Raw genomic sequence first — 27,055 nt, 5'->3', positions numbered from 1 at the left:
CTATAATGGCTGCAGTGCGTACCTAAGCTGTTATAGAATACTAGTGCAAAGCTGTCTTGGTATGCCAAAATTTAGGTGTGCCCACTTATGACAGGTCCAAAGCTAGCGCACATTAATATACCTTAGTGCAGGGGTGTCCAACCTTTTGGCTTCCCTGGGCCGCATTGGCCGAAAAATGTTTTTTTCTGGGGTCGCGCAAATGCTGCAGCAAGACAGAGGAGGGAGCCGGCAAGACGGTAAACACCGGGGGCAGCAGAGGAAAACACTGCATCGCCCTCAACCGGGACCGCATGCCTTAGTACATCATGCAATGCTTGCAACTATAGCATTCCATAAGTTGCATGCATCTCTTGGTGCCATGATTATGGCCTGCCCATGCCGTCGCCATTACATGCTACATGACTTTGGTGCATAATTTACAGAATAGCGCCAAGCACACCCATAACAGCCAATTATTGGCACCTCTGACACACATTAAGTGCTATTATTCTAAAACATATGCGCACACTTGCCCCCGGGTTCTGTGTAGGTCACCCAAATTTGTATCTGGATCCCAGGTCCATGCATAAACTAATTAGTCACTTAGGCCTAGATTCACTAAGCAAACCAATTGTGTACCAATCGCTTTGCGACCCCTTTGTGACCCAATTTTCCTCTGACCCGATTCACTAACCTCGGTGCCGATCCAATTCCAATCCGTGCATGCAAATGAGGGGAAACGGCATGCAAAGTAGGCAGGGACGCAATTCACTAAACAAAAATCTTGAACACCGACTGGGCTGGCCGATCAACAAGAAGTGACTGCTGGGGACCAGTCGCTCACGTCCTTTCCGAATGTCCTGCCAGCCCTGCAGCCCTGAAATAAACCTGTTCTGTGCCTCCCAGACTCTCTCTCTGGCTCCCTGGCTCTCCTGCTCTCTGCCACGACCTGCTTTCTGTCTCCCCGACTATCTCTCTGGCTCCTCGACTCTCCACCGTGACCTGCTCTCTGCCTCCCCCAACTCTCCTGCTCTCTGCCTTCCCTGACTCTCTATCTGACTCCCCGGTGCTCCGCTGCGACCTGCTCTCTGCCTCTCCCGACTCTCTCTGGCTCCCCGGTGCTCCGCCACAACCTGCTCTCTGCCTCTCTCAACTCTCTCTCTGACTCCCCGTCTCTCTGCTGCTACCTGCTCTCTGCCTCCCCGGGCTCTCCTGCTCTCTGCCTCCTCTGACTCTCTCTCTGGCTCCCCGACTCTCCACCGTGACCTGCTCTCTGCCTCCCTCAACTCTCCTGCTCTCTGCCTCCCCTGACTCTCTCTCTGGCTCCCCGGTGCTCCGCCACGACCTGCTCTCTGCCTCTCTCGACTCTCTCTCTGGCTCCCCATCTCTCTGCTGCAACCTGCTCTCTGCCTCCCCGGGCTCTCCTGCTCTCTGCCTCCTCCGACTCTGTCTCTGGCTCCCCGTCTCTCTGCCACGATCTGTTTCTGCCTCCCCGACTCTCTCTGTGGCTCCCCGGCTCTCCGCCGTGACCTGCTCTCTGTCTCCCCCGACTCTCCTGCTCTCTGCCTCCCCTGACTCTCTCTCTGGCTCCCCGGTGCCCCGCCACGACCTGCTCTCTGCCTCTCTCGACTCTCTCTCTGGCTCCCCGTCAAACGCATGATGTCAAATGCATGTGTGACAACATCATGGCAATGTCTGCGCACGCATGGAGGCCCTGCAAACCTGAAATTGGTACGCCAGTGGGGAGAGGGGTACGGAGAGGGGGAGAGGGGCCGGCATGTTCTTTAGGCAGCCAGTCAGTGTGCGCTGGAGCCTCTCTTCCTCATCAGCGTCTCGCGGCCCACCCAGAATCTCGCTGCAGCACACAGTTTGCAATACACTGCATTATTCTAGAACACAAGCATCTACATTTCATAGGATGCATGGCCATGGGAGGAGCATTCCCAGAAACGAAGTGTGATGTTAGAGAGAACTTGCATTTCCACGCCTACGTGCCATTAATTGGGCACCAGCCCTAGTCTTTGGCAGGCATAAGTGCTGATATGCATGGACGGGGAGAGGGACCTTGGGGTTATAGTGTCTGAAGATCTAAAGGCAAAAAAACAGTGTGACAAGGCAGTGGCTGCTGCCAAAAGGATGCTGGGCTGTATAAAAAGAGGCGTAGTCAGTAGAAGGAAGAAGGTGTTGACGCCCCTGTACAGGTCATTGGTGAGGCCCCACTTGGAGTATTGTGTTCAGTTTTGGAGACCGTATCTGGCGAAAGACGTAAGAAGACTTGAGGTGGTCCAGAGGAGGGCGACGAAAATGATAGGAGACTTGCGCCAGAAGACGTATGAGGAGAGACTGGAAGCCCTGAATATGTATACCCTAGAGGAAAGGAGAGACAGGGGAGATATGATTCAGACGTTCAAATACTTGAAGGGTATTAACGTAGAACAAAATCTTTTTCAGAGAAAGGAAAATGGTAAAACCAGAGGACATAATTTGAGGTTGAGGGGTGGTAGATTCAGGGGCAATGTTAGGAAATTCTACTTTACGGAGAGGGTAGTGGATGCCTAGAATGCGCTCCCGAGAGAGGTGGTGGAGAGTAAAACTGTGACTGAGTTCAAAGAAGTGTGGGATGAACACAGAAGATTTAGAATCAGAAAATAATATTAAATATTGAACTAGGCCAGTTACTGGGCAGACTTGCACGGTCTATATCTGTGTATGGCCGTTTGGTGGTAGATGGGCAGGGGAGGGCTTCAATGGCTGGGAGGGTGTAGATGGGCTGGAGTAAGTCTTAACAGAGATTTCGGCAGTTGGAACCCAAGCACAGTACCGGGTAAAGCTTTGGATTCTTGCCCAGAAATAGCTAAGAAGAAAAAATTAAAAAAAATAAAAATAAATAAATTTAAATTGAATCAGGTTGGGCAGACTGGATGGACCATTCGGGTCTTTATCTGCCGTCATCTACTATGTTACATCCAAAGTTAGGCATAAATTGTCCTTGAGAAAAGGAGACTGCGAGGGGATATGATCGAGACTTTCAAAATACTGAAAGGAATCGACAAAATAGAGTAGGAAAAAAATTATTTACAATGTCCAATGTGACACAGACAAGGGGACGGACTGAAGCTAAGGGGGGACAAGTCCAGGACAAATATCAGGAAGTTCTGCTTCACGCAACGAGTGGTGGACACCTGGAATGCTCTCCCAGAGGAGGTTATTGCGGAATCCACCGTTCTAGGATTTAAAAGCAAACTAGATGTACATTTCCTTACGAGAGGCATAGACGGATATGGGTGACTAAAATTACGCCAGGTGTACACCTGGCTGGGCCTCCGCATGTGCAGATCACCGGACTTGATGGACCGATGATGATCCGGAGATGGCAGTTCTTATGTTCTTAAACTAGTATCCTCTAAAGGGCACTCGGTGCAGATAATCCCAGCACCTAACTCTGGCTGCCCATTTGGTGAATGTAGCCTTCAGGCCCAGATTCTATAAATGGCAGCGTTTTTTTTAGAGTCAATAGGTGCCCATGCCACGTGAAAAACATTGTTTAAATGACATTTCAAACTAATTTTCAAGGCGCCTTGGCGCCCAAAAACCGGAGCCAGAATAGCGCTTCCAGAGACACTTTATGGCGTCGCTAATGCTGAAAGTGGCGCTAGACGCCGTAAAGCACCTACAGAGGCACCATTCACGTCAAAGGTAGTCACTGGAAATGGAGACTTTGAAAACCCTGGCCTACATTCCCAGCGACTACCTTTGCCAGAGGCATGATTCTCTGAATCCGGGCCTTCGTGCCTATATTAGGTGTCAAGTAGAGAATGACACGGGGAAAATTTCTGTCCCCATCACTGCCCCGTCCCCGGCCCACCGTCTCCTTCACTGCCCCGTCACCGCCATTCCCTTCACCGCCATCTCATTCACCGCCCTGTCCCCATCCCCGCAGCATCCATACAAGCCTCAGTACTGCAATATTTAGCTTATTCCTTCCTTATAAATCAAAGTTCTGGCTGCTGAACTGGAGAAAGAGATGTTCAGCTGGCAGGGCTTTGTTTATAAATTTTTATCAACACAACTAATATACTACTTTATCCTAAAGCAAAAAAAGAAAAGAAATAGAATTTTTTTTCTACCTTTGTTGTTTGGTTTCTGCTTTCCTCATCTTCTCATTCAATTCCTTCCATCCACTGTCTCTCTTCTCTCTGCGTCTTCCATTTGCTCTGTTACTATGCCTCTCCCTTTCTTCCCCCCCTCCAAATTGGTATGGCACCCATCTTCTTCCCTCTGCTCCCCTCATAGTCTAGCATTTCTGTCTTCTTCCCTGCCAGCGTCTTCTCCCCACTCTCTCTTCCCCATTTCCCTTCAGCGTCTTCTCCCAATCTCTCTTCCCCATTTGCTTTCAGCGTCTTCTCCCTAGCTCTCTTCCCCATTTCCCTTCAGCGTCTTCTCCCCACTCTCTCTTCCCCATTTCTCTTCAGCATCTTCTCCCCCTCTCTGTTCCCCATTTCCTTTCAGCATCTTCTCCCCACTCTCTCTTCCCCATTTCCCTTCAGCATCTTCTCCCCTCTCTCTCTTCCCCATTTCCCTTCAGCGTCTTCTCCCAATCTCTCTTCCCCATATCCTTTCAGCATCCTTCTCACTTTGTCTTCCCCATGTCCTTTCAGCGTCCTTATCCCCACTCTGTCTTCCCCATATCCTTTCAGCGTCCTTCTCCCCACTCTGTCTATCCCATGTCCTTTCAGCATCTTCTCCCCACTCTGTCTTCCCCATGTCCCTTCAGCGTCTTCTCCCCACTCTGTTTTACCCATTTCCCTTCAGTGTCTGTTCCTCTCCACCACACCTTTTCTCCCTTTCTCCCTCCCTGCCCCTTACCTTTGTGGCGCTTTCACCCTCCTCCCCCTGCATCGAGAACACCTCTTAGCCGTAGCCACGGTAAATGGCCTTGTCCACGTAGCCACGGTGAACACAGGTTTTTCCCCACCGTTTTGGCTGGTTACCCGCGGCTAGCCGCGGGCAACAGCTACCGTGTCATTCTCTAGTGTCAAGCTCCAGAATTGCCTGCCATTTGTTATACTGGGATTCATTGCTCTCAAGGGGAAGGATGACATCTGTGCTCCACTGGCCTACTGTACTAAGGTTACAACGATTGCAGCATTAGTCTTGGAAAGAGCTTCCCAGTAAGCTAAACATGGTCAGGAATCCCAGCTAGTGCTGTGTTGTGCTTTTGGGCCTATTTGATACCCTTTCCTGGGATGATTAGCCACTGCCAGGGTGATCTGGGCTCGCTCACTGGTTGAGGGCTGGAGGGGAAGAATTCCTGTGACACTGAAACCACAAGTACTTGATATTAATCAAAATGCTAGGGGCAAGAAATGTAACGTGTGAGCTCGGAGGTGAAGACAATCCTTTGGCAGAGACTGTGAACTTACATGAGACTGGGGAATTTATTGTCGTATTACTTAACCCAACAACCAGATCCAAAACAGAAGAATTCAATCTCCTCTTAAACAAAACCCCCAAACCTCTGGTCTTCTAAAAAGCAAAGGTCAAATTCTCCCCCTCCCCCAATCCAGGCTCCTGCGCGTCACCTCCGCTGCGCACTGGTACCTAGAGACTAATATATAATGCATCAGTGTGTGGTCTGCAACAGCTCACCAGGACAGATAGGGAAAAATGGTTGAGTACCTGAAAAAATTACCTAGGAATTTGACCCTTGTTTACAGAATTGTCCAGGTTTAAAAATTAATGGAAAAAATGCTTGAGTACCACTTAGGCTTTAAGTGGTATATAAATACCAAAAGATCCAAGGCCTCCCAGCCACCCCCCTGCATAGGCAACTCTCTGTTACTATTATCATCCCTCCTTTCCCCTGTTCTATTCAATCGCTCCCCTTCTCTCTAATCCCAACATCTTTGACGTTTAGAAAAGTTATCACGTATTTTGCTGTAACTTGTCTCAGCTCAAACTGTTTTCAGAGACAGATTACTGTAACAGCCCAGGAAGAAAGGGAATTCCAGCTTCACCTTGGCCCAGTTTTGGTACAGAAAAGTGGCTTTTATGCCAACGATTAATAGGCAGCAGAGCGCTGCTGCTGATGCCGTGTCTCAATCCGAGCCTGGTGCAGCTTAGATGCCCTGCAGCACTCCAGCACTCGCACACTGATAGCCTGTGATGCCCCCTGCCTCCAAGGGGAAGGAAAGCACCTAGAGGATGAGGGCTGGAACTGCTGTGGGAATCTAATGCACAGCTGTGGAAGTAAGAGGGCACCATAACCCTTTCCACTTTGCTTACGATCAGCCACAACTTCAATTCATCCCTGGTTTCACAGCGCCAAGTCTCTATTTCAGGGATCAGATGTTTTGTGTTGTCTTCCATGTTTCCCGGATGCAAACTAAATAATGGGTAAAGGGGCTAGGATAGAAAAGTCAAAAAATGGTAGGATGGAAGATAGAACAAAACCAAGAGAAAGATAAATAAAAACCACTGTATGTCTCTCCTTGGTGTGTATCAAGTATAATGTCTATCATGTACAGTGGGGATAAGAATTCAGGTGAGTTTACAGAGTAAGTGGGTAGCTGAAGCAGTGACTTTGCCCAAGGTCACAAGCCCGATTGTATGAAGCTCTAGCTGCAGGATGAGTAGGTGCCCTATGCACTTGGACATCCGTGACCTGGAAGTGATTTCAGAGGGAGCCAGGCCAGGGCGAGTAGCGGATTCTGTAAACGGTGCCGTTATCGACGTCTGCCTAAAAGGCGGCAATCACACAACGGCACCGTTTACAGAATCGCAACTTTTGTCAAATGTAGCGCCAGAAATGTAGCGCCTACTTTCAACGAGAATTGTGCCTATGCAGGCGACTTTAGAACGCCTAAAATCATTTTCGGCATTGAATCCCACCTACTTTGATCGTAGCCATTCTAAGGTGCCTTTGTAGATGCGATGAAGGGGTCGTTCTTCTAGGCGCCAGTAGGCGTCTTCATTTTTTAAAAAAATGTCTTTTACCAATTAAATTAGGCACTGGTAGGGCACCTACCGGCAGTGGTGGAGCGATGATAGGAGGCGCCAGGAGTGGTGGAGCCCCTCATGCCCTCCTCTCCACCCCATACCTCTTAAAATCTACACCGACGTGAACAGTTTCTCCAGCCTGGTGCTCGCGCTGGCTTTCCCTCTGATGTCACTTCTGGCCCGGTGACCCGGAAGTGATTTCAGAGGGAGCCTGGCCAGGACGAGTAGCAGGCTAGAGTAGTTTCTCGCGCTGGCAAAGATTTTAAAGAGGGACAGGGAAGGGAGGGCACGAGAGTGGTGGGGTGGGGGGGGCAGAGAGATGTTGGCGTCTCCACCAAGACAGCGCCCAGGGTGATCTGCCCCACCTCGCTACACCGCTGCCTACCAGTGCATGAATTACATGCCGTTTATAGAATATGGGCCTTAGTCTAAAAGGGGGCAGAAAGAGGAGCTCTAGCTGCTAAAAAGAACGTCCGTCTTCAGTACTTTCTGAGCTAGAGATGAGGGACCCCGAGTGGGTAAACAGAAGGCTCAGGTTTCCATTTAGTGCAGTGGTTTTCATTTATAATCTTGTAAAACAGAGCCTGTAATACGCCTCTGGCAGAGTAAGCAACTCATCACTAGGATTCATGATCAGATAAACACTGCCATCTTCTTTACAGATATGTCCTTTAAGCTACCAGGTACAGCTCTTCACTGTGACACATTTCCTCGTTTGTTTAGCGATTGGGATTTGTATGCCACACTCAAAGCGTTTTACATACAGGTGCTTCAAGCATTTTCCCTATCTGTCCCAGTGGGCTCACAGTCTGTCTAATGTACCTGGGGCACTGGAGGATTAAGTGACTTGCCCAAGGTCATAGGGAGCAGTGCGGGGTTTGAACCTACAACTTCAGGGTGTTGAGGCTGTAGCTCTACCACTAAAACACACTCTCCTCCATTTGCTTATTAGCTGTGTATAAATAAAATGATAATTTGTGGGGGGAGCACTTAATTATATTTGTTATATAATAGACTTGGTGCTATAAATTTTACTGCAATTTGCAGAGATGGCTATTCCCCATTTTGGCCTGTTATAATGTGTGGTGGGGAGAGAGTGTGCTTAAAGCTACAGCCTCAGCCCCATGAGGTTGTGGGTTCAAACCCACGCTGCTCCTTGTGACCCTGGGTAAGTCACTTAATCCCCCCATTGCCCCAAGTACATTAGACAGATTGACATCAGAGGAGGGGCGGGACCACGGCGGAGGAAGCAGCGCAGGGATCGCTGGCATTGCGATCCCACTGCAGGCTGCTTCTCCACCGCAAACGGTGTGGGAGGGCCGGGGGGAGAATCCGGATGTCGGGGGGGGGAACCGGACGCCAACGGCTTCAAGGCCTGGATCACTCCCTCAGGGCTTGCACCCGGGGCGGATCTCCCCCCCCCCCGGTACGCCACTGATCCACCATGACCCTCCATGCAAAACCTCCACAACTTTCACAATGCAAAAATGGTGGCCTTGACCTCCTATGCCTGTCCCGTGGCCATGCGCACTATGAAATTTAGACGCTCATGTTATTGAATAGGGCTTAGGGCAGATACATAGAAACATAGAAATAGACGGCAGATAAGGGCCACGGCCCATCTAGTCTGCCCACCCTAATGACCCTCCCCTACCTTTACTTAACGAATAGAACCCACGTGTCGATCCCATTTGGCCTTAAAATCAGGCACGCTGCTGGCCTCAATCACCTGCAGTGGAAGACTATTCCAACGATCAACCACCCTTTCAGTGAAAAATAATTTCCTGGTGTCACCTCGTAGTTTCCCGCCTCTGATTTTCCACGGATGCCCTCTTGTTGCCGTGGGTCCCTTGAAAAAGAAGATATCTTCTTCCGCTTCGATGCAGCCCGTGAGATACTTGAACGTCTCGATCATATCCCCCCTCTCTCTGCGCTCCTCGAGCGAGTATAGCTGCAGTTAGTCTAACTGTTCTTCGTACGGGAGATCTTTGAGTCCCAAGACCATCCGGATGGCCATTCTCTGAACCGACTCCAATCTCAGCACATCTTTGCGATAATGTGGCCTCAAAAATTGCACACAGTATTCCAGGTGGGGCCTCACCATGGATCTATACAATGGCATAATGACTTCCGGCTTACGGCTGACAAAATCCCTGCGTATGCAACCTAGGATCTGTCTTGCCTTGGATGAGGCCTGCTCCACCTGACTGGCAGCCTTCATGTCTTCACTGACAATCACCCCCAAGTCTCGTTCTACTACCGTTCTTGTTAGGATCTCACCATTAAGGGTATAAGTCTTGTATGGATTATGGTTTCCTAAGTGCATGACTTTGCATTTTTTGGCATTGAAGCTAAGTTGCCAGGTCCTAGACCAGCGCTCCAGTAGGAGTAGGTCATGCATCATGTTGTCGGGCATTGAATCTTCGTCCGTTGTGCATTTGCCCACTACATTACTTAGTTTGGCGTCATCAGCGATTAATGCTATTTTACCTCGAAGCCCTTCTGCCAAGTCTCTTATAAAGATGTTGAATAGGGTCGGGCCCAAGACCGAGCCCTGTGGCACTCCACTGATCACCTCCGCCATTTCTGAGGGGGTGCCGTTCACCACTACCCTTTGAAGCCTACCACCAAGCCAGTTCCTAACCCATTTCGTCAAAGTGTCACCTAATCCTATAGAACCCATCTTGCTCAGCAACCTGCGGTGAGGTACGCTATCGAATGCTTTGCTAAAGTCCAGGTACACGATGTCCAGGGACTCCCCAACATCCAGCTTCCCTAATTACTGCCAATTTAATTACTGCGAGTCGCTGCAGTAAAAGCTCCGACGCTCATAGGAATGAAAAACCCTAAGAGAGCTTCATAAAAGAGGGCCTAAGTGCTTAACTCCAATAATTGATTATTAGCATCTAATTGATTAATTTACATGCGGATCTATGCCCAAATATGAGCGACCCATACAAAATCTGGAGGTAAGTGGGCTATAATTTAAAAAAATTTAAATGACAATACTCATCATTCATAGACAAACTGCTCATATTCCATTCTTGACAAAAATGTTTGAGAAAACATATTTTTCCACTAATTTTTAAACCTGGACAATTCCGTAACAAGGGTCAAATTCCTAGGTAATTTATTCCATCATAAGGAACCAGCACCCCCCCCCCAAAAAAAAAAAATTTAAAAAAAATGCAGCTTTCTTAGTGTCAGAATAATGCAACCTTGTAAAGAAAGCTCCACTTGTTCTCACGCTCGTTTAGATCTAAATACCCGAGCTGACTGAGACCTCCAGTACGTGAGTCACATACAGCAAAGCCAGACCACTCACTGTTCTGTAAAACCCAATCAGCCGCCTGAGTGTAATCCTATAATAAACAGGAAGTCAGTATAATTCATTCAAGACAGGAATAATATGTTCAAAATGAGCCACCCCACCACTAATCTCATTGCCATATTTTATACAGTTTGCAATGCCTTAGATTGAGCTTGTGGTAAACCCAGATAAGACATTACAATAATCCAATCTGGACAGGCTCCGTATCACTATCCAAAAATCATTAACAGGTAGCATAGATTTGATCTTACATAATACATGTAAGGGATAAAAAGAAAACTGTACCACCTGACTCATTTGTGTTTGCAAAGTCAATTGAGAGTGAAAATTATCCCTAGATTCTTATATTTAATAGCAAGGGTGAAAGAACCAGTCCCTGGAGGAGCTCATATTAGAGTTCCCAAAGGTCTGCGAAACAAAAACATTCATATCCTCCCATGTGAAAAAGAGATTAACTCATGCAACATTGTGTCTTTGATACTGAGTACTTCCAGTCTCTGCTTCTGAATTTGAACGTCTCGCGGGAAATGTCCAAATTTGGACTTCAATGTCCTATCGAAAATGTCCCTCCACGTAACTTTGTAAGTCTAAGTGCTTTGGAAATTCGCCTCTAAATATCGCATGAATCACCAATGTGTTATTTTGAGTTGAACTTGCATGAATTAACCCAGAATTAAAGTTGGAATAATTAACTATATTTTGTACAAAAATATTTGTTTAGTACTATTGGAATAAGTGTAGAAGGTAGCTTTGGTTGAAATCTGTTAAAAGAAAGGATGGATTCCATTATATCCCTGACCTTGCATTACAAGAACAGCATGTATGACTAATAACAGAAAAGAAAAAGGAAACAAAGGTACCCCCCAAAAAGTCTGTTCAAAAGCAACCAAGCAACCAAACTTTTTGCTATCCAACCAAAGTCCGTTCAAACGAGCACCCTAAGAAGCTCCTTAGTTATACAAACACATTGGCACACAGTATCTGCTGGGTCCTGCCTTCGTGGAAACAGAAAGTAGGTGGGACCCAGCAGAGAGGAAGGCTCAATGCCAGCAGGAGCAATGAGTTCTGAACGTTGTGCTGCTGATTGGGGGGGGTGACAAAAAGAAAAAGGGAGGGAGGGGAAAGGAAGAGAAATACTGCACCTGGTTGGGGAGAGGGAAGGAGAAGGAAGACCGAGGAAGGGAAAGGAGAGGAAGGAGAGATGCCAGACCATGCGGAAGTAAGGGAGGAAGAGAAAGGAAAGAAGGAAGGAAAGGAGATTCCAGACCATGGAGGAGGAGAATGAGATGCCAGGTCATGGGGCAGAGAGGGAAGGGAAGGGGAAAGAGATACCAGACCATAGGGTATGGTGAGAAAGGAAGGAGAGGAGATACTAGAGTATGGAGGGGGAGGGAGAGATTAAAGGGAAGGAGAGGAGAGAAATGCTAGGGCATAAAGGGAAGGGAAGGAAGGAGACTGAGATGCCAGACCATCAGGAAAGAAGGGAGGGAGGAAAAGGAAGGAAAGGAGTTGCCAGAGCATAGTGGGAGAGGGACAGATGGAAGGAGAAGAGAGATCCCAGGGCATGGGGGAAGGGAAGGATATGCCAGACCATGGAGTGAGTTGGGGTGAGAAGGAGGAAAGGAAAGGAAAGGAGAAGAGAGAGATGCCAAAGCATGGGGGAGGGAGTAGAGACAGAAAGAAAAAAATTGAAGGGACAGAGAAAGCAGGCGGATGCTGGATGGAATAGAGAGTGAAGAGAAGATGAGGAAAGCAGAAACCAGAGATGACAAAAGATAGGAAAAAAGGATTTTTTTTGTTGCTTTAGAATAAAGTAGTATTTAGCTGTACAGTATTGATAAACATTTATAAATAGAAAATAGAAATAAGGTAATCTTTTTAGTGGACTAATTATAATACATTTTTAAAATAACTTTTGGAGACCAAAATCCCCTTCCTCAGGCAGTGGCATACCAAAGAGGGCAGGAAGGATTACTAAAAATATTTTTTATAAGGGGGGGGTTAAAAATGATCAGCCTCGGGTGTCATATATCCTAGGTATGCCACTTCCCAAGTTATATATGCTTATCCAGATGATGTCATGGGGTGGGGAATTCAGATAGACAAACTGGAAGCGGTTGGCAGAAAGATTAGGAGCTCAAAGATTGTGGTTGAAGAGAAGTGCATCTTTAGTAATCCACAGATTAAACTAGACTGAAGGAGGACCTGTCTGACAGCAGAGATTCAAATCATCTAAAATATGTATACTCAGAGCTTGAATAAAGCTCTGAACACTTTCATAGAAGACTTTATTAAGTGATGTCACTTACTTTTGGGGACTCCTGTACTGCTTGTCCTCAGAGAAAATGTTAATATCCATCCTTCTCTGACTGGCTGCAGAGAAAGGACAGCAGTAATCCTAGTGGAAACATCAAAATCAAATTCTCAAACTGTTGACGAGGCGGCCATGGGCTGGCATACTGAAGTAAAAACCCTATACGAAGGGCTAGCCCCAGTCAAAGATATCAAATACTATCGCTGCAAATATCCCCCCCCCCCCCCGGTTGACCAATTACTTAAGAACTAAGGAGAGCGGAAAGGGTACAAATCCAGGCTTAACAATGATAGGGCCAAATGGAAGGAACTGCATGAAGAATATAAAAAGCCACCCTGGAGGCTTCAAAGAAGTACTGCTCTGAACAACTATTAAGGACCCTCAATAGATCAAAAAACCTTTTTAAACTAACAAAAAAGATACTCTCATCGCAAGGAGACAACCGATGCCTTAACCCCAAATTAAATCATGAAATGCTTTCAGACTACTTCGCTGACAAAGTAGACAAAATACAGTCGCTCACCTTGACTCCGCCATGCTACAGACATCATCCCTCCATGACTCAGACAAAATAATTAAAACTACAACTGGGAACCTAGCTCACTTTGAAACTGTCTCCCACGATGACATTACCAAGATACTAGATGCTATTCGCTCCTCTGGCTCCAACCTGGACCCCTGTCTGCCTCACCTCCTGGTGACAGTGAAAGATGCCTTTGTAGACTCCATCCTTCCTCTTATCAACACCTCTCTACAAACAGGAAGTCAGTGGTCATCAGACTGATCCTGAAAAAAAACGACACTCGACCCTAACATGTCCAGCAACTTTAGACCTGTCTCTAACCTACCCTTCGTCTCCAAGATCCTGGAAAAAAATAGTATTAAACCAATTGCACTCCTTCATTGATGAAGAAGGAGCCCTATCTGCCTTCCAATCTAGATTCAGAAAATTCCACAATACTGAAACCGCCCTTCTCGACATCATTGACGACTGCTGGAAGCTCATGGATAAGGGTATTGATGTCCTTCTGGTTCTGCTGGATCTCAGCGCGGCGTTCAACACTATTGACAATCCTCGCCTCATTGAATGGCTCTCCAAAATTGGAATCCGAGACATTGTGCTACAATGGTTTACCTCTTTCCTAAATTACAGATCCCAAAGCGTTCTGCTCAACAACGTGCTATTGAAACCAAAACCGATCAAATATGGTGATTCACAGGGGGCTCTGCTATCCCACCTATTATTCAATCTCTATGTTAAACCAATCTTAAACATAGCCCGCAAATATCAAATATTCACTCATTCGCGGATGACATCCAACTGTGCCTACCACTAGGAGAAGCCTGTGATGCCCAGATTACAAAACTCCTAAACTGCCTCTCGGAAATCAAAAATTGGATATCCATCAACAAATTAAAACTAAATGTCTCCAAAACGGAACTCCTTTGGATCCACAAAGAACGCTGCGACCATGCCTGTCCTTCACTGTGCTGGGACTCAACTACTATAACTGCAAAAGACCAAGTGTGCAGCCTAGGAATACACCTTGACGGAAACTGTCGTTCTCTGACCATATCTCTCAGGTGGTATCTTCCTCATTTAACTACCTACAACTCCAAAAACTAAGGAACTACTTTTCAGAGCCTGACTTTGCCCAACTACTCTATGCCTTAGTACCCTCCCACATGGATTACTGCAATGCGTATTCAATGGTCTCATGCGTATTCAATGGTCTCATGCGTATTCAATGGTCTCTGTGCCTGGGACCCTGTTTCCCAGGCTCTAGCATTGTCTCACTGGCTGCTCGTAGCCAAACGTTATGTCTTCATGAGTCTGATGCTAGCAATCAAATTCGGTGCCGAACCGGTTCCTCTGTTCGTGGCCTGAAAACTACCAAATGTCGTTCCTACTCCCACTTCATACCGAGCCATTGGAATCAACTGCCCTGCAGATCAGATCCCTTGAAGGACTCCTCAACTTTAGGAAAGTAATAAAAACATACCTCTTCACCTATCCTCCCTGCCCTTGACCGATGGATTACAAAGAAATGTATATTGATACCAGAACCCAGTATGTGTCATGTAAGGAAAACTTGTATTGTAAAATCTTGTACTGTAACTAAGGCAAATCCAACCTGTAAACTGTGTTTCAATTAGGATAAAACTTTTTCTGGAAAACTTGCACTGTAAGGATAATTAGGGTAAGAACATAAGAACATAAGAAGTTGCCTCCACTGGGTCAGACCAGAGGTCCATCGCGCCCAGCGGTCCACTCCCGTGGCGGCCCATCAGGTCTATGACCTGTGAAGTGGTTCCTGACCATTTCTATAACCTACCTCTACGTCTATCTGTACCCCTCAATCCCCTTATCCTTTAGGAACCTATCCAAACCTTCCTTGAACATCTGTAATGTGCTCTGGCCTATCACAACCTCCGGTAGGCTGTATATTCGTATTAGATCCCTAGTATGTGTCTAGATAGGATAAAAACTTTTATCGTAAACCTGTAGTGAAATTATTCAAATCCAGTGTAAATCGTAACCTGTTAACTATATACTATGTATGTTTAACCTATAACCCGTTCTGAGCTCTTTGGGGTAAGGGGATCGAAAACGAATTCAATAATCCACAACCTTGGTGAGGCTAAGTGGAAACGTCTTGAAATAGCCTGGTGGTTAGCTCCCTAGAGGCTGCAAGAACAGGTCCATAAAGGAGAAGAAAAGAAATCCCTGGAAGGTTTGCTAAAATGATGATGCTCCTTTCTGAATTGAGCCGAACTGTTTGATGTATGCAGACTAATGACATTTAATTCCCTTCCTGATTTCTCAAGGCAGGTGATGCATGCTGGGTCTGAGAGAGAACAGCTGCTGGGAAGAAATAAAAGCCTTTCACTTTACAGGTTGCTGCGCTCAATTTATGTGGTGGCTGCTACCAACTGGCACTTAAGACGACTTGTCACACTCACAGAAAAAGGAAAACGCGTGTGTGTGTGTGTGTGTGTGTGTGTGTACAGACACAAAGCAAGACACACAAATGCAAAGTTCTTCCAAAGTTGTCAATTGTATCACAAAGGTGTTGTGATAATTAAAGAAAAGTAGCATGAAACAGCTGCACATTACGAATCTCACTCTATCCTAAATAAAAAGCTATTTGCAAGCAGCATGAAATACTGGCAGGACAGTTTTCAAAAGCTATTTTCCTGGGTAGAAATCCCATGTGTAAAGGGGAAAAGGATAGTGATAGGAGTGCACTACCGTTCCCCTGACCAGGGGTTCTATTACAATAGTTTTTCTTTGCTAATATTGTATCTTGTAGTCTGGTGGAGCCTTTTGAGATTTTAAGTGTGCTGTGGCTCACAGGGCAGGAAGAGAGGCTCTGGTGCCTGTGTCAACTGCCTTCTACCATCACGTTGCGCGTATCAGCTGGGACTCCTGTCTGCTTCGTCTCCGTGCCCCCGGACCAGCAGCGGTAGCTCTGTGTGCTTTTAACTTTGCCACACAGCTGCCGCTAGCAGTAGTTTAGCCCGGTTTCATTAGGGAGCCTCGGGGCCTTTGCACATCATCGAAGCGGGCAAGTCTAGCAAAGGCCCTGAGGCTGCCTGATGAAACCGGGCTAAACTACTGCTAGCGGCAGCTGTGTGCCGAAGTTAAAAGCACACAGTGAGCTTCCGCTAGCAGTGACAGGAGAGGTATTGCTGGACAGGGAAGGGAGAAGGGGTACTGATGAACATGGGGGGCAGGGAAGGGGGAAGTAGTACTGCTGGACAGGGGGGAGGAGGGAAGGGAGAAGTGGTAATGCTGGACAGGGGAGGAGGGAAGGGAGAAGGGGTACTGCTGGACATGGGGAGCAGGGAAGGGGGAAGTAGTACTGCTGGACAGGGGGGAGGAGGAAATAGAGAAGTGGTAATGCTCAATAGGAGAGGAAGGAAGAGAGAAGGGGTATTGTTGGACATGGGGAGCAGGGAAGGGAGAAGGGGTACTGCTGGACAAGAGGAGGAGGAAAGGGGTATTGCTGGACAGGGGGGAGGTAAAAGTAAGGGAAAAGAGCTGCTGCTGGACCTGTCAGAAAGGGAGGGAAAGGAAAGGTGCTACACACTGGAGGGGAGGGTGAGATGGTGCATGGGGAGAGAGCATGTTGGGTTGGGGGTGGGAAGGAGAGATGCCACTCGAGGGAAGAGGCAAGGACAGAGAGAGAAAGTGTGTAGGAGGCAGAAAGTGTTGGACTCATGGAGAGGAAAAAGTTGGACTCATGGATGGAGAGAAAGAGAAAGATGTTGGTTGGGGGAGGGAAGGAAGACCAGAGGAGAAGCATGCAGGAGGAAGAGAAAAAAAATGTTGGACTGGTGGAAAGGAGGGAGAAATGTTGGACTGGGAGGGGGGCCAGAAAGGATGAAGGGAAGCGAGATGAACTGCAGGGGACAGAAAGGAGGAAGGGAAAGAGAAATGTTACACTAGGGGGAAGGAGATATGACTAAAAGAAGGGAGAGATATCAGATTAGTGAATGGAAGGGAAGGAGGGGAGTCTGGTAGCACTATAGAAATAATAATAGTAGTGGTAGTAGAGAGAGATGCCAGATTATGGGAAGAGATGAGAGAGATGCCAGACTGGGAAGGGGGGAAAGGAAGGAGAGAGATGTCGGATCACTGGGGGGAGAAGGAGGGAAGGAGAGATGTCAGACCATGGAAATACAGAGGGAAGGAGAGAGAGATAGGAAGGAAAGGAAGACATGGAAAAGTAGATTTTGAGAAGAAAGCAGAAAAATTAAAAAACTGAATGTTAACTTAATGCCAAAGATGGATGCAAGACAGAAAGTGAAGACGGAAAGAAAACCAGTCAATGGATAAGAAGGCCCTGGAAACATAGTTAAAAGCACAGAAAAATAAAGTCAGCAGATAACAAAGATAGGGAAAATAATTTTGTTTTCAATATAGTGATTGAAATGTGTCAATGAATTTATATCTGTTGTGTGTATATGAAAAATGAAAGGAAAAAATTGTATTACAATTAGTAAAGGAGGTGGGATCTGGGGAAGAGCTTGGGTGGGTCTAGGTGGAGTTTGGGAGGTCTGTGGTTGGGGGTACTCAGTTGATATTTGTTAGACTTCCCTGCTGGCACGCCCTGCTGGCATTTCAGGAGGGCCTCTGCGCATGCGTGGATGTCAGCGTGATGATGTCACGCATGCGCGTGATTTCATCACTGCAATGTCTGCGTACTTATGGGTGCCTTGAGCCGTGGCCACTACCATTAGTGTGCCCCGGCTCGAAAAAGTTTGAGAGACACTGTCTTGGCTGATCTCTTTTCTTAGGTGTTATGCTATTGGTCTGTGTTGTGCATTCTCAATAAAAATTGTTTGAACGTAAAACAAACCAGAGAAAACATTTCTTTACTCAAAGTGTAATTAAACTCTGGAATTTGTTACCAGACAATGTGGTGATATCTGTTAGTATAGCTGAGTTTAAAAAAAAAAGGTCTGATTGGGCTTGCCTGGGCAAGTATGATATCAGCAGCTGATCTGCTGCCTAAGAAAGGCTTGTGAGCGCCCCCACCTGTACTCAAACATCAGCTCGTTCTAGTTCTAGGCATGTTCTGAGCTTGTGTGGGCAAGAAGGACTTGCTGCATCTTGTGTCCTATATAAACTCAATATCAGTTTACTTTTATTCAAAGTAGTGTTTGAGGTATATTTTTAAGCTTCTAAATACAGTAACACATTTCATTAGTAACTGAGCATGTCAACTAGAAATGAGAAAACCTACAAAGCTAAAGATGATGTTCCCGATTTACCAAGTTCATCATCTGAAAAACCCTTAAGGCCAGTTACCAGAGCAGTGAGTGAATTTTGGCTCATTAGATACTCATCATCTCTGATTACAGGGTCTAAATTGCCTACCTGCAGACAAGTCATGAAGTATTTTTTGCATCTCTGCCATGATCAGGAAAACATCAAAAAGAGCACTGCCTACAGCAGGGGTGTCCAATGTCGGTCCTCGAGGGCCGCAGTCCAGTCGGGTTTTCAGGATTTCCCCAATGAATATGCATTGAAAGCAGTGCATGCAAATAGATCTCATGCATATTCATTGAGGAAATCCTGAAAACCCGACTGGACTGCGGCCCTCGAGGACCGACATTGGACACCCCTGGCCTACAGTGTTGCAGACTCTGTCACTGGTATTTTGGCAAACAGCCTGCATCAAGCAAAGACCAGGATGTTATGGCTCCCTGGCGAGAATGGAGTAGATTTTCAAAAAATAGAGGACGTGAAAGTGATCCAGGAGGAATAAGAGGAAACTTTATTATGACGCTGGACACACTTTTTGATGTCATTGAAACTATAATGAGTTCTTGACTGCTGACTTGGAATGCTACCTTGACCATAGAGGTAAATGACAGGCAACCGGGTCTGGACATGACAAGATGTTTGCAACAAAAGCAAATGTTTAGACAGGAAAATGAAAAGCAAAAGACTGAAAAAGAAAAGGCAAGGTTGCTTAACATTAAAGTTTGTGACGGTGGTAAGATAGATATTGAAGCAGGAAGTATTGAAGAGTGACATGGAGGTTGACGACAACTTCATACCCAGAGAAAAGACCAAAGCAGCCAACTTCATAACATTCGACTTGCACAGAAAATAATTCAGTGCGATGAAATAATTACTGTAGCTGATAGACTGAAACGATCAGACAGTCAGACCACTCCATTGTCTCAGCAGTCATTAAGTCTAGCAACAGTGACCTCAGCAACTTTGACATCGTGTGACAAACTAAGCAGTGGAATGGCCAACAGACCAAAAATTCCACGCTATGGTGCTCTACATCAGTGTTCTTCAACCACCAGTCCATGGACCAGTGCCGGTCCACAGAAATTTCCTGCCAGTCCACAGGGCCAGCACGTGCATCAGGCCCAAAACAGCGTTCTTCAACTGCCGGTCCACGGTGCGATCGATGCGGCGTTATCTTCGAGCAAGCTCCCTCTTCCTAACTGATTCAGTGCACAAAGCCATGGGCAGTGGCTCCTACGGGCATCCTGCGCCTGAACCAGAAGCCTTCTGTCTGACGTTGCAATGTCAGAGGGAAGGCTTCCAGATGAGGACGTGCAAGGTGCAATTAGTACTATTATGGAGGCGGGGTCTGTGGTGGAGATTGGGTAGAGATGGGTGGGGTCTGGCCCATGATTTAGCCCAGTGTTCTTCAACCGCCGGTCCACGGACTGATGCCGGTCCACAGAATAATTCTTTTATTTCTGCCGGTCCATAGGTGTAAAAAGGTTGAAAAACACTGCTCTACACTGATTGAAGATCATCTCGGAGAGCCTCATGAAGGACTTGCTGGGCTTGTATCTGATGCTAGAGGCATGTCACAAACAAATCCATCTTACAAGTTATGTAATTATTGAATTACAGTAGCTGGTTGACAGTATCGCGGCAGTGGTCTTCAATACTACTGATAGCAACAGTAGCATTAAGATAGGTGCTGCAAAATTATTGGAAGCTCTTCTATTTGGCCTGCAGGTATCATATCTTGAAGTAGTTATTGGGGCAGTATGGAAGGGACTGTTTGGGAAAGCTACAGGGCCAGAAAATGAATTATTTTCAAATTTTGAGAAACTAGAGGACAAACTAGGCAAACAGGATGGGAGACTTCCGACACTGAAAGCTGACGAGCCTTGTTTAGTGGACACAGCTACTACTATTTATAATTTCTATAGCGCTGAAAGACATATGCAGCGCTGTACATTGAACATGCAATAGACAGTCCCTGCTCAGAAGAACTTACAATCTAATTTGGACATGCAGACAGGAATATAAAGGGTTGGGGAGTTTCTTGCAGAGAAAATGAGAGGATGAATATAAGTATCTTCTAGTGAGTGGGAGTTAGGAGTTGAGAGCATCTTCAAAAAAGGGGCTTTTCGTTTGGATTTGAATGCCGCTAGAGATGGAGCTTGACGTATTGACACAGGCAAGATAGAAGGGGCAGAGTCTGAAGCTGGCAGTGGAGGAGAAGGGTATAGATAAGAGGGACTTATTTGAAGAACGGAATTCATGAGGGGGGAAGCAAAAGGGGAGATAAGTGACGAAAGATATGGGGGAGCTAAAGAGTGAACTTGTAAGTCAGTAAGAGGAGTTCGAACTGTATATGGAAACGGATGCGTAGCCAAAGAAGTGACTTGAGAAGAGGGGTAATGTGAGTATGTGGGCTCTGGCGGAATACAAGTCATGCAGCAGAATTCTGAACAGATTGAAGGGGAGAAAGATGGATGAGAAGATCTGAGAGAAGCAAGTTGCAGTAGTCTATGTGAGAGGTAATGAGAGGGTGAATAAGGGTTTTGGTATTGGGCTGGGTTATTTTTAGGTGGATTTCCTATATGCTAAGGCCACTTTTTAGTGCAATCTTAAAATGGCTGCAGTTTGGTTTTCCTATTAATGGCCACACACTAATCTTGAAATCAGCACATGAGCCTAAGGTGTGTTGGAAGAGCATTCTGTAATGTCTGATTGGTTTAGTAGGTCAATAGGATGAACTCATTGCATATCATTGGTGTAAGCTTAAGCTTAATGTTGGGGCAGATACTGAGAATATAGTTGACCTTGTGATATTTCTTGCACCATCATCACTCAACACACTTATATATTTGCTTATTATAACACACATAGATTACTGTAATGCTCTTTACTTCAAGATTTCAAGGCTTCAAGGTTTTATTAAAATTAGATTTAATCGCTTATCTAATTTCTAAGCGAATTTACAATATATATAAAAGAGTATGAACATAATAAAAATGCCATTAACAATACCATTAATACTTACAAAAAAAAACAAAACACCCAAAAAAACAAATTACAATAATTGGCATATTAAAAAGGGATAAATGAGACAGACAGATGGGAGACAAAAGGAAATAGGGCTAGAAATACAATTTGGATAGAAATGAAAGACAACTAAGAAAAAAACAAAAGGAAAGGGCTCGTTGCTGCTTAATTCCTTAAGGGAGTTAAAAAGGATACTGTAAAATTTAAATCAAATGTTAAAAGCTTCTTTAAATACATGACTCTTGAGTAGGCTTTTGAAACGTTCGAGATTAGCTTATTCTCTAACAAGAGCTGGTAGGGTATTCCAAAGTTGAGGGGCTACGACCGTCAGCAATTTATGATTAGATGATCTAAGACTGTGGGGTGGGTCATATGGGATAAGATATTTATCAATAAATTGGGGCTGTTTAGAATGAATTGTTTTAAATGTTCTGAGAGAGATTTTGTAAGAAATTCTTTGATTAATTGGCATTTCGAAGTAGGGGGGTAACACGATAGTATTTTTTAGATTTTGTTATTAATTTTATTGCAGCATTTTGATACTCAGGTATCCATCAAAAAGATATGCATAGTCTACAATGAATTCAAAATACAGAAAAAAAAAATTAATCACTTTAGGATGGAAACCAATTAAAAGGTTCAAAATTCACTCAAAACTTTCTGGTTCTCCAGTGCTTTCAACATGATCCCACTTATCTTTGACCTATTTCTTCTTTTAAAGAATCCTTCAAACCTTTTCAGTGATGTTGGCCTATGAAAGACTTACAAAAGACCTCCCTTTTTCCCTTTCCTTCCCCCTTCTTTTCTATTAAATTCTGGAGTTCTTCCATCTATCCTCTTATTTTTTTATCTCCTTCTCCTTTTTAAATTTTGGTTTACTCATTATGTTATTGCGTCTTGTCTTTTATTTTATCCCTTTAGCATATGATGTAATTATAAACCACTCAGACAGTTTTGAAGAGCGGTATGTCAAATTTTCAATAAACTTGAAACTTGATTCGCTGCTTGCTGCTGGCCGTCTTCTCTCTGCCATGTCCTGCCTCTGAGGAAACAGGAAGTTATGTCAAATAAGGCAGGATGCAGTAAACAGAAGATGTAGACATGGGGGAAGCCACTGCTTGCCCTGGATCGGTAGCATGGAATGTTGCTACTCTTTGGATTTTGGCCAGGTACAAGTAACCTGGATTGGCCACCTTGAGAATGAGCTACTGGGCTTGATGGACCGTTGGTCTGACCCAGTAAGGCTATTCTTATGTTCTTATGCTGCTGGTGCCAGGTGACTGCTGGAAAACAAAAGGAGGTAAATTCGAAAAAGGGGTTTGAGAGAGAAACAAGATGTCAGACTACCTAAGGTTGGGGGGGTAGTTTGAAAGAAAGATGCTTGCAGGGAGAGAAGGGAAATATTTTTAAAAATGAAGAATTGCATTTGTTTGGTTAGGGGGTGCAAGTGCACCCCCTGCACCCCACTGGCTATGCCCATGGCTTTCAATTTTATTTTCACTGGAAGACATATTTAAGCATAGAAAAGAAATGCCAACACATGCTTTCATATTCGGCTTTGCTCGGACTGCCAGTACTTACTGCTTCTAGCAGTAAGGGTAGCTCTATTTTGGGTGCTGTTTTTGGAGCACTGGGGGTGGGAATAGGAAATGACCTCATTAACACTCATTTGACCACATTTAAATATTATTTGTGCTACTCTTCCTGGACAGACTAACATCAATGCTTGTCCAGTGCTAATCGGTTCTAGTGTAGAGAGTTGCACGGGGACAGAAATCCCACCCATCCCCGTCAGGATCCTCTCCGTCCCCACCTGTCCCCACCAGGATCCTTTCCGTCCCCACCCATCCCCGTCAGGATCCTCTCCGTCCTCACCCATCCCCGTCAGGATCCTCTCATCCCCGCCAGGATCCTCTCCGTCCCCACCCGGATCCTTTCCGTCCCCACCCGTCCCCGTCAGGATCCTCTCCGTCCCCACCCGTCCCCGCCAGGATCCTCTCCGTCCCCACCCATCCCTGCCAGGATCCTCTCCATACCCGCCCGTCCCCGCCAGGATCCTCTCCGTCCCCGCCCGTCCCCGTCAGGATCCTCTCCGTCCTCACCCATCCCCGTCAGGATCCTCTCATCCCCGCCAGGATCCTCTCCGTCCCCACCAGGATCCTTTCCGTCCCCACCTGTCCCCGTCAGGATCCTCTCTGTCCCCACCCGTCCCCGCCAGGATCCTCTCCGTCCCCGCTCATCCCTGCCAGGATCCTCTCCGTCCCCACCCATCCCTGCCAGGATCCTCTCCGTACCCGCCCGTCCCCGCCAGGATCCTCTCTGTCCCCGCCCGTCCCCGTCAGGATCCTCTCTGTCCCCGCCCGTCCCCCTCAGTATCCTCTCCGTCCCTGTCAGGATCCCCTCCGTCCCCATCAGGATCTTCTCCGTCCCCACCCGTCCCCGCCAGGATCCTCTCCATTCCCACCCGTCCCCGCCAGGATCCTCTCCGTCCCCACCCGTCCCCACCCATCCCCGCCAGGATCCTCTCGGACCCCACCCGTCCCCGCCAGGATCCTCTCGGTCCCCGCAGGATCCTCTTGGTCCCCACCCGTCCCCGCCAGGATCCTCTCCATCCCCACCCGTCCCCGCCAGGATCCTCTCCGTCCCCACCTGACCCCGTCAGGATCCTCTCCATCCCCACCCGTCCCCGCAAGGAATTACCTCCATCCCTGCCTGTCCCCATAAAAAGCAGCAATTACTTCTGACAGGATCATCAATTCCACAGTTTCTTTTATGTTTGCGCTGCTGTTTTCCTTGTGGAATCTCTTTGGTGGAAACCTTTTTTTGTTTTCTGTTCAGGTAATTAACTTATAAACCCCCTCTTTTACTAAGGCTGACGTGTCCATTATATTATATGGACGAACCCTGCTTCCAAGCCCTCCATCCCCATGGGAGTTCCGTGGGCCAGAGGGGGGTCCCCATGGGAGTCCTGTGGGTTAGGGGGGGATTCCCGCGGGACCCACGCAGGACCCGCGGGATTCCCACGATCCCCGTTCCCGTGCAGACCTCTATTCTAGTGCCAATGTTACATTCTGAGCATTGGCCTATCAATGCCTTGTTGACAGGAAAAAGTCATTGCTGGTGTAATCAATTTCAGTTTATTTCAGTTTACTTGTATATTCACATATCATTACCAGATTTGCCAGAGACATGATGATAGCAATATAATTCTTGAAAGCTAGCCACAAATACTGTATACTGAGTTAATCTTATACAATAAGTTCTATTTTGCAACCTACTGGATATTTTCCTTTGAAAGGCAGACTTAAAAGGTCTCAGGATTCAGGACAAAAGCAGCCATGAGCACTCTTTCCCTTGCTGCTTCAGCCTTGAACCTCCCCTGTGTGTTGAATCAGACAGGCTGATAAATCTAGCAAGCCACACATGCCAAACCAGCTCATATGCTTTCAGTCAGCAATGACAGGGAGCCAAATTGCTTTATTCTGATTACTGAAGGCTCCTCTGAGTAGAAAACGTACCACGTGAAAAAAATATATATATATCACACACTGAGCCTCGACTCGCTGACACATCAGTTTAAGGGAATTACTGCACTCAAGCAGGATACAGTGTGTGCCTGCCTATTTAAATGTGCAAGAATGAATCAGTTAACTGTGCTCATCACCGTGTCACTGTCTTGAACCGGTGATATTCACAAAATCTGCAAATGGCAGACCGACTGGTACTATTCTACTGTCGGGAGTTCTATAGGATAGTAATCAGAGGCTCTTTCCATGGCTGAAACAGCATTGCACTTGCAGAAGTCTGTGTTTTGATTACAGCTCAACCTGTCTGTAGGTGGAAGTATGCATGTTGCTTGACAAGATGCACACGGTAACCTTCAGGAGATCAGAGGTGCATGCCTAATTTTGGAGGCTCAAAGCTGCATATGTATTATTTGACGGAAAAATAAGACGCAGAACAAGCAATAGTAGCTTGCATCAATGTGTTCAATTTGGATTACTGCCCCCTTCATTATTAGCCTTATGGAGGAAAGGCGGGAGAGGGGAGATATGATAGAGACCTACGTAATGTAAATGCGCATGAGTCGAGTCTCTTTCATTTGAAAGGAAGCTCTGGAATGAGAGGGCATAGGATGAAGTTAAGAGGTGACAGGCTCCGGAGTAATCGAAGGAAATACTTTGTTACAGAAAGGGTGGTAGATGTGTGGAACAGTCTCCCAGAAGAGGTGGTGGAGACCGAGACTGTGTCTGAATTCAAGAAGGCGTGGAACAACATGTGGGATCTCTGAAAGAGAGGAAGAGATAATGGTTACTGCGGATGGGCAGACTGGATGGGCCATTTGGCCTTTATCTGCCATCATGTTTCTATGTTTCTATAACCATAAAGCTCTATGACCTCACAGTGCAGGTGTAAAGAGCTTTAGCCAATAGGAAGAGGAGATGTAAATGTTAAGAGTCTTAGCCAATAGGGAGAGGAGGAGATAGCAGATGCTGTTGATGGGCCATTTGGCCTTTATGTTTCTATGTTTCTATATAGGTCTGGAAGGAACTGATTATTTTGTGAGTTGCAATTGGTTGCACATGGGTATTCAGAATTACATAGGTCTCCCCTTCAGCCCATATATATCATGTGTAATTGTAAGAATTAAACTGCCATAAAATAGTTACTTACAATAATCCAGAGCTATTTTTGATCACCAACAAACATCAGTTGCGCATCCCCACTAAATTCAAACCTCCTCTCTCCCTTCCTTAGAAGTCCCTTCTCTCACATCACCATTACTCTTGTTCTTCCTCCTGTCAATTCAGATCCTACTCCTGGGGAGGATTCTGCATTACTGTTCCATCCCCTTCAATGCACTCATACACACCCTCCCCCAGTCTCCAACCTGACACTGATCACAAGCAGAGGAAGAGGAGAATGCCTGCATATCTCGCCACATCCTCCTCTGCTAAATCCAAAATTTGAACAAAGAGGTTCTATGGTGTAGAGAGTTGCGTGGGGACAGAAATCCTACCCGTCCCCGCCAAAGAACCAACCGGCCCCACCCGACCCCGCGAGGAATCCCACCCGTCCCCGCGAGGAATCCCTCCATCCCCACCTGTCCCCGCGAGGAATCCCCTCTATCCCCACCCGTCCCCGCGAGGAATCCTCTCCGTCCCCATCCATCCCTATAAACTACAGAAATAGTTATTTCATTTAATTATGCTACTGAATTAAAGGCCATTTACAAATAAGCAAAAAGACTTTATTAATTTGGAAATATTAATTGGGAAGAATACATACTTTGTAAACAGGTTTCTACCAGAGCCTCTAATGTTTATAAATTTTTATCCACAAACTTCGGAGAGAAAACCAATAATCTTCTGTGATAATAAAGTAACACTTATTAACAATAATCACAGCTCCAATTAATTATAACTTATAATAAATAATTTTGTGAAAAACTCAGACCCTGAACCCGTGAACTGGTGATAACACCAACTGAGGTTCAATGGGGGACCATCATCGTTTCCACTGTCCCCTATTACTATCCACACTGAAAATATAAATAAAGAAAAAAACAAATAAAGAAAAAAACTTATCTGGTTCGGATGGTAAAATGCTGGCATAGAACCCCAGTGGT

The 27,055-nt window shown here is 46.1% G+C and overlaps 1 protein-coding gene across 6 annotated transcripts in view; it reads right to left on the bottom strand.

Moving 5' to 3' along the window:
* The window catches only part of LOC117363042 (cyclic AMP receptor-like protein A), a 646,660-nt gene that overhangs the window by 426,866 nt on the left and 192,739 nt on the right, over positions 1-27,055 (bottom strand). The window lies entirely within an intron of this gene.

Source organism: Geotrypetes seraphini, chromosome 6 (genome assembly GCF_902459505.1).
Source record: "Geotrypetes seraphini chromosome 6, aGeoSer1.1, whole genome shotgun sequence".
Classification (NCBI taxonomy): Eukaryota; Metazoa; Chordata; class Amphibia; order Gymnophiona; family Dermophiidae; genus Geotrypetes; species Geotrypetes seraphini.
Note: the sequence above shows the minus strand (reverse complement) of the source record. Positions and strands in the feature narration are given on the sequence as shown.